Raw genomic sequence first — 13368 nt, 5'->3', positions numbered from 1 at the left:
GTCTGTATTGTGTTCGTACATGTTGATGTTGTCCATATAATGTGTAGAACTCACCTTGTATGTATGAAAAAAATGCTGTACATTGTCCAGTGTAAAATAAAATAAAACAACACCTAACACAATGCATCGTCTATAGATTGATTTAACAAAGATTACCGAGTATGTATCAATAGTAAAGATGTTTCGGCACCATATAATCTTTTCATGGCTATAAGATTAAATCTTGTTTATGTAATTCCTCTAAGAAAGAAGCTTCTGTAGTCTGAAAAACTGCACTCCCAATTCCTTGATGCAAATTTGTTTGATTTACAAATGATGACAATTTCGACTCCTGTTAAAATCTTCCTGATTGACACTTAATTGAGCAGTTAGACTGAAGTTATCACCATATGCAGACATAATGAACTAAAACACAAGCCAATCTTCCCTGTGCTTGACAGAAAGCCACAGCAGTACAGTTGCAGACAACAGCGTTATACAAAATGTTCCAGTTTATTTATTTTTTTATAGTTACATCATTGTTTGTGTTCCATCTCTTATGGAAGAACTGCACAAAAGGACACAAACTGTTGAACGCAAACAATTTTAAGACACTGTGGAATTTCAAAAATGCATCATTTGTCCTTTTGCAGAGACAACTATACAGAAGACAACACAATCCGATTGCACGATCCAAAGCTTGTTTACGGGCAAGATTCCAGGAATCAAGCTTATATGATTGAAACATAATGATGCTTTTATTTCTGGGCCTTTTCTCTTTTGAATGGGGACATCTCCAAGAATACGCTGGTTTCATCAAAGAGGAGGTCTTGTAAACATCCTGCTTTTCTGTGCTTTTATGCTTTGGGTGTATCATTAGGCATGACCACTTTGTCCTTTTTATACTTGAAAGTTTGTGCTTCAAATGTGCAGTGAAAATAATAGAGTATTGTACTTTGTTAATGACTTTGGCTAAGTCAGTTAAATGGACAGGGACAGGTATGGATGGAGGTTAGAAAAATGGGTTACGTGGCTAACTGAATGTGCATTTCCTCTATGGTATTTTCAATACACTCTCATTGCAGTTTCTAACTATTTTACAATTTGTTGAATTGGTGACTAATTTGTATGTTTGTACATGTCATTTATAAGTTTTAATAAAATCTGTATATGCCTCATTATGGTTCCATCCGCCTATTGTTCTGCAAATTGTGAAATATCGCATAAAAAAATCGCTGGATGGAATCTCCAAGATGTGCATAAATTCTAAAAATGCCCATAAAAAATGAATGCACTCAACTGAAGCAGATCATTTTTTCTGATAAAAAGACATGCACATAAACTATGATGAAAACATATTTACCAAATAAATTCCTCAATGTGCAACAATAAAAAAGTCATGTGACACTGCCTTGATGGATCATGTAATCAGAAAAAAACATTTGTATGGACGACGAGGTCTGAACATTCTCGAACATTTTTGAAAAAGAAGTGACTTTAATTCTTGATGGAAAACAACGAAACACGGCTTTTCCAAATAGTGCAAGAAGAGATTATCCTTAAAGGTTATGATAACCTATGATAACCTAAGGTAACATAACAGCATTTATTGTGTATTGTCTTTATAAATCATAAAAGTAATTCAAATTTTCCAATTCCAATTTCCTAGGAAGTGATTTTTTTTCTCTCTGACCGTTTTATTTGCAAACGTTTTATGTGATATTCCAATTTTGCACATTAAATTCGCAACTGGACACAACTATTGACGGTGCTTATATTTTAAGGGGGTCACATTTTCTGTTTGAATAACATTATACAAATTCATACGAAATTGCCACCTCATAAAATAATTGTTTTCTCATGAGATCAGGTTGGATACTTTTGTTAAATGAAGAGTAAAATGAAAAATGCATAACATGCACAACAACATTCCAAAATTGCTTAATTAAAATGTGAAGTGTTTCATTTGCAACTCTTCACAATATCAGTATTTTCCATTGTCTCTTGTGACTGAAGCAATTTCTCTGATTTCCAAAATTATGCCAGTCACATTCCAACACCTAAGACTGATGGGTAATTAAGCCCAAACAAAACAGATTTCCAAGGTCAAACCTCTACAATCTGTCTTCCACTGAATCAAACATGCAATGCTGATAATAATTTAAGAGGAAATGAAACTAGTCGTAATCCTTCTGAATTAATACTGGTGTTTACATCTTAAAGTGTACCGAACCACTGGAGAATCCACACTCCGTTAGCACCATTTCCTTTGACTTTTAAAACAAGTGAGAGCAAGCCGCTCGACTGACAGAAAGACGGCTGGTTATATAAGGGGTGGGGGAGAGATGCTGGATTATCGTTCCCCTGTTTCTGCTCAGAGACATGAGAGAGTTAGGGGTGATTATACCCACACAGTCTACTGAATAATACCCAGATTAGACACACTAACCAGGCCTCATCTCCACACAAAACATCTGCCTTTGCCTCTAGACAAACACACACACTTGCGCTCTGGCACCGTGGATGTTAAACACGCCACTTTGGAACAGATGCCAGTATACGTCACAAGCTTATAACACCACGCGCCAGAAACAGAGACATACCGACAACAGAGGCATGTTTACAGAGCTCTCAGTTGTGCCAAATTCCCTCTTTTTGTCTTTTGCTGACGCACATAGAGAAGACTTTTCAGACATTTATGTGGGGAAATTGTCAGTTTTATGAGTAGATAATTAGGAAAAGTTTCCCCTACCATACTATCCAGACGACAACGACAAAACTTGGGAAACTTAAGACAAAGTTAATGTAAATATGCTTATATTTGTATATCTACTTCATGATTGTTAGAGGAAGCTAAGTGCAGAAACAAAAGACTTTGGAGGTGAACTAAACAGTTTCTCATAGTACTTTATCTTTGGCTGCATTACAATGGAATATGAATAGGCCTATTGCGTATGTGGACGGAATTGACTATTGAAAATATAAAGTTTAAAGGTGCCCTAGAACCAGTTTTTACAAGATGTAATATAAGTCTAAGGTGTCCCCTGGATGTGTCTGTGAAGTTTCAGCTCAAAATACCCCATAGATTTTTTTAATTAATTTTTTTAACTGCCTATTTTGAAGCATCATTAACTATGCACCGATTAAGCATGTGCGGCCCCTTTAAATCCTCTCGCTCCCTGCCCCTCGAGCTCTCAACTATTATACAGTGCATTTACAAAGTTCACACAGCTAATATAACCCTCAAATGGATCTTTACCAAATGTTATGTCATGCATACTGCATGCATGCATTGGATCATGTGAGTATAGTATTTATTTGGATGTTTACATTTGATTCTGAATGAGTTTGAGGCTGTGCTTCGTGGCTAACGGCTAATGCTACACTGTTGGAGAGATTTATAAAGAATGTTGTGTTTATAAAGAAAGAAAGTTTATAAAGAAAGTTGTGTTTATGCATTATACAGACTGCAAGTGTTTAATAATGAAAATAGCGATGGCTCTAGTCCGTGAATACAGTAAGAAACGATGGTAACTTTAACCACATTTAACAGTACATTAGCAACATGCTAACGAAACATTTAGAAAGATAATTTACAAATATCACTAAAAATATCATGATATCATGGATCATGTCAGTTATTATCGCTTCATCTGCCATTTTTCTCTATTGTCCTTGCTTGCTTACCTAGTCTGATGATTCAGCTGTGCAGCTCCAGACGTTAATACTGGCTTGTGTAATGCCTTGAACATGGGCTGGTATACGCAAATATTGGGGGCGTACATATTAATGATCCTGACTGTTACGTAACAGTCGGTGTTATGTTGAGATTCGCCTGTTCTTTGGAGGTCTTTTAAACAAATGAGATTTACATAAGAAGGAGGAAGCAATGGTGTTTGAGACTCACTATATGTCATTTCCATGTACTGAACTCTTGTTATCCAACTATGCCAAGGTAAATTAAATTTTTCATTCAATGGCACCTTTAACTCCGCTCAAATGAACGAAATCTTGTTGTTGGACAAGATTTAACAATAATGAACCATTCGAACTCGGACAATTGGTCTCATTTACTAAGCATGCGTATGCACAAATTTGCTAGTTTTTTGTGTTTGAAATGGTTTTGAGAGAGGCACATATGACATTGTTCAAGGATCTTGCTGCACATGCTTTCGTCTGTTTTTCACTCCTCCAACAAAAATAGCTTTATACAAAGTCACTGAAGAATCAACTGTTGTATCGTCGAGCAACACACAGTGTTCCTGAATAAATCAGTGAACGAATCATTTGAGTCAATGATTTAATGACTCACATAGACAATCAATTGTTTAGCTCCTAAAAGAATCAGTGTTTAAAGAATTGGTTGCATTAATGATTCAATGACTTGCTCATAAAAACAGCCTATTAGTTATATGTCATACATAATGTAGCAAACCTGTACCAAATGTCTCAAGACAAACATGAACTCGTATAAGATAATGAAGAAATATTTAAGATAATGATGAATATTTTTAGTAAATAAGTTACATTGTAAGTAATTTTGCTCTCAGGCTGAGAAACGACATTCCCTTTGCTGATAACTCATCGTTACATAACATCTATTTGTTTCAAAGTATAATCAGATCATGAATAATTTCACAGAGAAAAGAATAAGTGCACCTTGTCGAAAAAAATGTTCACTAGATTAAGGCACGCTTGAGGCTAGTTTAGATTTTGTTGTTTTGTATTTCTTTTTTTGCACTGTCTGTTGAAACTGAATGTGTCTGATAGACTTTTAGCTTGGAGCCATGTTCCAGCTTGTAAATAACTTATCTCTCCAAACAAATCCCCTCTGAATCAATAACAGACTGTTCTAATGAGACTCCATGGAGTCCTTAAATCACCAAAGCAAAGTACATGGTAATTACCTAATCCAGGCATAATCATATTTGCATTGGACTAAAGGTTGTTTTATGCTTATTTCATTACTAACTACCATACAAACAACCAGCAGTGTTGCACACAAGTTGGCAAGATGTGTCTAATAAAGCACAGTCCTGTTCTATGACAGGATGTACACATCCACTTGTTTATGCAAAAATTTGTTTTTCTTCAGATCACTAGTTTTGGGAAAAGTCAAAACTGAATAGCAGCCATTTATTTTCACAAAGATTTTGTCCTGACTTGCTCTTCACGGCTGAGTTTGGGTTCCAGATTCATACCGGAAAAAATAACTGCATTGCAATGATTCAGAGTCTGTGACACCAATTTCCAATTTTCCTCCCTGAATCTGCCTGTTTACTCAGCCTATCTATAAATAAGTGGCAGGTTATTAGTGTCACTCATAGATTTCCTACAAGCTCCTGTTTACCTCAAAGGCACAGAGGCTCTAAGTACATGGAACATGAGGGTCAAGATCTGTTCGAACACTTTGGATCTGTTCCAAAACAGTGAACTGCCTTGCTTTCTACTGCCTATGGGCTGCCTCCTAGCCGAAATGAGACTTCATAAGGCACTCATTTTGAACACACATATGCAGAAATGTGTTCAGGGGACTCTATTGATTTCAATAGAGTGGTATACTAGCATGTTGCTAAGCTATCAATTTGATACTCTAATAAGCAAAAAAAAAAAAAAAAAAAAAAAAAAATGGATGCATATAGGGGGGCTGGGTCAATGAAATGAATTTAATTAATTAATTTATGTATATTTATAAACTACATTTATCTTCCTTTGTTCACCTTTCTTTCTTTCTGAGTATTAGAATTTGGTCAAAATATTTTAAAAGTCAGAGTAAGGCCCCATTCACACAGAACATATTTCTGCATTTAAAAATGCAAGACACGGCAATGGAATTAAAAAAATGCAGGTGTTATGCGCAAAACAAGATCACAGTGGTCAAACATATCCGAATGCATATTTTCATATAGAAAAGCAGCATAGTGGAATAAAAAAAAAAAACGTAAGACACAGTGTTTTTAGAACACTGTGTCGTGTGCAAGGCAGTGCAAAAGACATGAGAACACAGTGCAGTGGTCAAACCCATCTGTAGTTAACATAGAAAAACAATAGAAAAGCAGAGAATTGGAATGCAAAAATGTGTTCAGTGTGAACATCCCCTAAATATACATTTGAAACAGCCTTTGCATGGGGAAACGCTTTTAAATGCTGTTGTACTGTATTTGGTTCACTAGGGTTTGGAACAGACTTTTTTTAATTAGTATAAATGGGATCACAGCACATGTTCTCTGTTCTTGAGTTTAAGTCCTCTACAGATAGCGGTCTCTCATTAAACTGGTCTCCTGCAGTGATGGAGATCCATGTGCCAGTGTGATTCAGCTTGAGTTTAATCATCCCTATTATCCAGTGCATTTCCTTGGTCAATAGAAGTTGTGCTTATGAACAATTAATGGTTATGCTGAAAAAACGTAGTGCAGCCAACCCTTGGTATTTATGTGATAAAATGCTTAATTAATCCACTATGATGTGAAAAGGATCAACATATGCTTGTGGTGAGATTAAAAGGCATGGCACTGTTGCAGAATGCAGCAAAACATAGTCGCTTCAAATGTTATGCCTGCTATCTTTCATATAGAAGGGCTGTCTTATGTTCTCCATTTTAACAGCTTTACAAGACTGAAATATTGAGCACAGTTCAGTCAATCTTCTCTACTTTTCCCACATTTTCTTTGAATATACCACTTGCCAAGCTGTCTCAGTTCAGATTCTTTATGCTACTTTATAGTGGGAATGAAGAAAAATACCCTGAGGATATTTTCAACAGACCTGAGCATCCATGGTGAGAAGACTTAGATCAATGTGGAGTAATTAATTACACATGCTTCCATCCAGTATTAGTGAACTTATTAAAAAACTGAGGAAATTACATTCTTGTGGCATTTCAGACTGTCATGCCTGTCATTTATAGTCTAAAACATTCACAATTAAAGAAGTATGATTTGACCTAAAGATGTCTCAATTGACAGCTGCTCGGCTGATGCAAGACCCCCGGAAACAGAAGTAGACAAACTGGAGGCTGCCAATTCTGCTGTGCAGAACTGCAGAAGAACTGGTGACGGCCAATCGACCAATCAGCTGAAAGGGTTTTTTTATTCCCGCCCACATGTAGAGATCAAATATTCAAGTTGTTTATTCATTTTGTACCCCTGAACGAAAAACATTTTGTTTGAAAACAATGAAAAATGAAAAAGGTGCCTTTTTTCCCCCCGATTTCTATATTAAATCAAAAAACAAATGACCAAAAAATACACAGACCGGGAACGGAATCTGACGGCAAAATCCAGCTGTCGGAATCCATTCCCCCACCCACATTATGAGATATGTTAATGTAGTGGCTTGAAAGATGCTGATTATATTCTGCATGTGGATGGACCTTAACCAGCATCAGTTTGACAAATATTAGAATCTTGACTAGAAATTTCCAACTAGGAAACTCCCGACCTGGAATTTCCGACTTGGAAATTCCAACTAGGAAACTTGACTAGACATTTACGACTTGGAATTTAAAATCTCCCTAGCTGCTCTAAATTCACTGTAAACCACGGCTTCATGGGGTGTATTGCTTTTATAAACCATTAGTCCATAAAAATAATTATTGCAATATTTAGATACAGAGACACAGTAATACTGATAATGAGGTCAGAGGTGTATGTTTACAAAGGCTTTGAACGCGGCTCAACCAATCAGAATCAAGGGCTGTAACTATTAATTTTATGATAAAATACTTGCAATGTATTTTGTAAAAAAAAAAATAAAACATGATTATATGTGACTTGAATGGCTGTGGAAACATGCTATTTGCCGTCATAACTGTGTAGTTCCATTGACTACCAGCAGGGTGATTTGACTCTCCGACAAACAGTTGCTTGCATCACTAGAAATCAGCAACTCTGTAAACGTCCTCAAAGTCCATATTTGGAGAGACTCCAGGCAGCAATTTTGGGCATGCAAGACCAATTCTTATATAGTTGGGGATATGAGGAAATACTAAAATATTAAAATTTGCTTGCCAAACTCATTTTTAAAGGTGTGCTAGAACGTCTTTTTAAAAGATGTAATGTAAGTCTAAGGTGTCCCCTGAATGTGTCTGTGAAGTTTCAGCTCAAAATACCCCATAGATTTTTTTTTAATTCATTTTTTGAACTGCCTATTTTGGGGCATCATTAACTATGCAACGATATATAGGTTGCGGCCCCTTTAATTCTCGTGCTCCCCCACCCCCGGAGCTCGCGCTTGCCTTAAACAGCATAAACAAAGTTTACACAGCTAATATAACCCTCAAAATGGATCTTTACAAAGTGTTCGTCATGCAGCATGTCTAATCGCGTAAGTATGGTATTTATTTGGATGTTTACATTTGATTCTGAATGAATTTGATAGTATGCTCTGTGGCTAAAGCTAACATTACACACTGTTGGAGAGATTTATAAAGAATGAAGTTGTGTTTATGAATTATACAGACTGCAAGTGTTTAATAATGAAAATAGCGACGGCTCTTGTCTCCGTGAATACAGTAAGAAACGATGGTAACTTTAACCACATTTAAAGGTACATTAGCAACATGCTACATGGAACATTTAGAAAGAGAATTTATAAATATCACTAAAAATATCATGATATCATGGATCATGTCAGTTATTATTGCTCCATCTGCCATTTTTCGCTATTGTTCTTGCTTGCTTACCTAGTCTGATGATTCAGCTGTGCACATCCAGACGTTCTGCCCTGTCTAATGGCTTGAACATGAGCTGGCATATGCAAATATTGGGAGTGTACACCCCGACTGTTACGTAACAGTCAGTGTTATGTTGAGATTCGCCTGTTCTTCAGAGGTCTTTTAAACAAATGAGATTTATATAAGAAGGAGGAAACAATGGAGTTTGAGACTCACTGTCATTTCCATGTACTGAACTCTTGTTATTTAACTATGCCAAGGTAAATTCAATATTTAATTCTAGGGCACCTTTAAAGTTGCAGTTTGTAACTTTTTTTGGTTAAAAATAATTCAAAATCAATTTTTGAGCAAGTACATAACCAGCCAGTGCTCAAAACTATCTACTTACCTTAGCCCGATTTACAATGGTAAGCTTATAATAATGTTTATGGTACTGGTGAATTTCCACGGGAAATACAAGCGTGTCGCCATCATTAAGTCACATCTGTGACAACATAATTTTTTTAGCGGTCATAAAGAAAGTACTTATTTAAAATAATTACCTACTCGTATGTGATTTCGGACACAACCAGGCGTTCAAAGAGCAAAGATGTAAGGAATGTAAGGAATACCTTTTCTGGGTCCAAGCCTCCACTTGTTTCACATGAGAATACTATCTCAACAGCCGAATATGAGCACTATTAATTCATATTGAAGTTTAAGGTAAGCTTTTATAAACTCACAATGTACACTTGCAGTCTCTGTGACACTGTGTTTTAAAGATTCATAAAAGATGAATCACTGTCTGCTCATCTGGGTTTTTGGTATGGAGATAAAAGGTTATAGGATCATGATTTTTAGGTAGTTTACAGCATGTCGTGAGTGTATATTAGTACCGTTTGTTGTTTGCTTTTGGCATAGAGCATTTGGACCTGCATAATGTCAGACTTAAGGAGCAGACTGGGACAAACCTACAGTCATTGGTGGCAAAGTTGATGGGAAGAGTGCACCAGATATTCAATGTGTTCCATAGGGACTAATTTTTTGTTTTTGTTTTTTTTGTTCATCTTCAACCTGATCGCATCAGAAAACGTAAGTTGTGTCACGTTTGGTTTTGTATTCACTTTCATGGTTCATGTCTTTTATTTTGTAGTCATGGCTCCTTTGTTTCTTTTGTTTCTTGTTCCCCTCATGTTATCCTGTCATGTGCTTCCCCTGTTCATTTGTCATGTTCTGATCAGGATCAGGTCATGTGTTTCTATGTTCTGTTTTGTGATTGGTTTATTGTCTTTATTGTTCACAGGTGTTTCTTATTTGTCATTAGTCCTTGTGTATGTATAAACAGTGGGTACGGAAAGTATTCAGACCCCTTTAAATTTTTCACTATTTGTTATATTGCAGCCATTTGCTAAAATCATTTAAGTTCATTTTTTTCCTCATTAATGTACACACAGCACTCCATATTGACAGAAAAACACAGAATTGTTGACATTTTTGCAGATTTATTAAAAAAGAAAATCTGAAATATCACATGGTCCTAAGTATTCAGACCCTTTGCTGTGACACTCATATATTTAACTCAGGTGCTGTCCATTTCTTCTGATCATCCTTGAGATGGTTCTACACCTTCATTTGAGTCCACCTGTGTTTGATTATACTCATTGGACTTGATTAGGAAAGCCACACACCTGTCTATATAAGACCTTACAGCTCACAGTGCATGTCAGAGCAAATGAGAATCATGAGGTCAAAGGAACTGCCTGAAGAGCTCAGAGACAGAATTGTGGCAAGGCACAGATCTGGCCAAGGATACAAAAAAATGTATGCTGCACTTAAGGTTCCTAAGAGCACAGTGGCCTCCATAATCCTTAAATGGAAGACGTTTGGGACGACCAGAACCCTTCCTAGAGCTGGCCGTCCAGCCAAACTGAGCTATCGGGGGAGAAGAGCCTTGGTGAGAGAGGTAAAGAAGAACCCAAAGATCACTGTGGCTGAGCTCCAGAGATGCAGTCGGGAGATGGGAGAAAGTTGTAGAAAGTCAACCATCACTGCAGCCCTCCACCAGTCAGGGCTTTATGGCAGAGTGGCCCGACGGAAGCCTCTCTTCAGTGCAAGACACATGAAAGCCAGCATGGAGTTTGCTAAAAAACACCTGAAGGACTCCAAGATGGTGAGAAATAAGATTCTCTGGTGAGAATGTGTGGAGAAAACCAGGCACTGCTCATCACCTGTCCAATACAGTCCCAACAGTGAAGCATGGTGGTGGCAGCATCATGCTGTGGGGGTGTTTTTCAGCTGCAGGGACAGGACGACTGGTTGCAATTGAGGGAAAGATGAATGCGGCCAAGTACAGGGATATCCTGGACGAAAATCTTCTCCAGAGTCCTCAGGACCTCAGACTGGGCCGAAGGTTTACCTTCCAACAAGACAATGACCCTAAGCACACAGCTAAAATAACGAAGGAGTGGCTTCACAACAACTCTGTGACTGTTCTTGAATGGCCCAGCCAGAGCCCTGACATAAAACCCAATTGATCATCTCTGGAGAGACCTAAAAATGGCTGTCCACCAACGTTTACCATACAACCTGACAGAACTGGAGAGGATCTGCAAGGAGGAATGGCAGAGGATCGACAAATCCAGGTATGAAAAACTTGTTGCATCTTTCCCAAAAAGACTCATGGCTGTATTAGATCAAAAGGGTGCTTCTACTAAATGCTGAGCAAAGGGTCTGAATACTTAGGACCATGTGATATTTCAGTTTTTCTTTTTTAATAAATCTGCAAAAATGTCAACAATTCTGTGTTTTTCTGTCAATATGGGGTGCTGTGTGTACATTGAGGGAAAAAAAAATGAACTTAAATGATTTTAGCAAATGGCTGCAATATAACAAAGAGTGAAAAATGTAACGGGGTCTGAATACTTTCCGTACCCACTGTAGTTTCAAGTTTAAGTTCAACTTCATGTTCAAGTACAAGTTCATGTTTATATTCAGGTTTATATTATGTTCATGTTCAAGTTATAGTTAAGTCATGCCATCATATTTTGTTTGTATTTGTTCAAGTTTGTAAAAGCTGCACTTGGGTTCACTTCAACTTGCCTTTAGTTGAATTGTTACAAATTGGCTATTTCGTATATGAATAATTATGATTTTAAGAAAAAAAAAAAAAAGGTTCACGCCGTACCCCACCCCCCAAACCTAACCATCAGTATGCTGTAAGCTGAAACGTAAAGAATTGCACTGAGACTGTGTTGACATCTGTAGATGGCAATGTTTGAATACAGAATACAGTGAATAACATTAATTGAATGTTAAAAAAGCAGTATATATATATATATATATATATATATATATATATATATATATATATATATATATATATATATATATATAAATAAATAAATAAACACCCATATACTTCCCAATGTGTTCTGGATGTTTTCATGCACACAACACTGGGGAAGTGAGTAAGGCTGGATATTTTAAAATCAGAGGAATTGAGAGAAATAGTATTTTGTGGTGAATGAAAGCAGTGTTTTTTTTTTGTTTTTTTTTTACAGCTCTTGAGAACCAATTAGAAATTATTACTATTAAATTATTAAAGTGACCTTAGGCAGGTAGAATAACACAACCTTCACAAGTGGGGTCAGAATTGAACTGGTGGAAGGATTAAAATGTAAAGATTTTATGATTCATGGTATGACTTTATGGCTCTGTTCAGCGTTATATAGCAGCCATGTCAAGTAGGCCTATTTCTCAACTGCTCCTCAGTTGGCTTCCTCACTTAATAGTTAAAATATGTCTTCATGGCAAGTACAAAAAGGCCTCTTCATTACCCAACTGAACATGCATGGAGCAATCAGTGCTTTTGTAAGTGTTACGTTTTACAACATGTCAGTATATTTAAAAAGAAACATTGATTAGTTTTATTTAACATTTTATAATTCACCTCTTTCTTAAATAATTTTAGTCAATAAGCTACCTTTTTTCTAGCTCCCAGTAGCAAGCAACAATTTTGTGCTTTCAACCGCATAATGATGACACTGAGAGATGACACACACCCGCTGTTACTGTTGCTATAGTTACAAATGTAACTTCCACCCGCATGTAATTGACTCCAGGTAAAAACGCGTGCTGTGATTTGCTTTGTTCAATTTTCTGAATACCTACTCATTACTTTAACTTACTTCGGTGCTATTCATTTTAAAATGTGCTGTCATTAACTTTACATTTTAGCAGACATTTATCAACACTGTATAACACAGGTGTCAAACTCAGTTCCTGGAGGGCCACAGCCCTGCAGAGTTTAGCTTCAACTCTAATTAAACACACCTGATTCAGCTTATTTGAAAACTACTGGTACTGGTATGTGTGTTTGGAGCAGGGTTGGAACCAGGGTGCAAGGGGGGGTGTTTTAAAGAGTTTTTTTTTTTTTTTTTTTTGAAAATGTGTTAAAAATCACAGTGGAGCTATATACTATTTTTGGCAGCTGTTACAGAAACATTTTTACAAAACAATTTCTGATTTAACCTTAAGATTTGAAGTATTAGATAGCTTAGATATTTGCAACACTACAATGACACTAATAATTCTTAATTTCTGATAGAAATGCAAAATCAATCAGTAGTTATTAATAGAATAACGAGACACAAACCTTTACATTCAGTCGCTTTTGGTCCCATTTATTTTTGATCACAGTGCATACACATACGAACTTTTAGTCCAGGCCCGGATTG

Source organism: Megalobrama amblycephala, linkage group LG2 (genome assembly GCF_018812025.1).
Source record: "Megalobrama amblycephala isolate DHTTF-2021 linkage group LG2, ASM1881202v1, whole genome shotgun sequence".
NCBI lineage: Eukaryota > Metazoa > Chordata > Actinopteri > Cypriniformes > Xenocyprididae > Megalobrama > Megalobrama amblycephala.
This window is presented reverse-complemented; position numbering follows the sequence as displayed.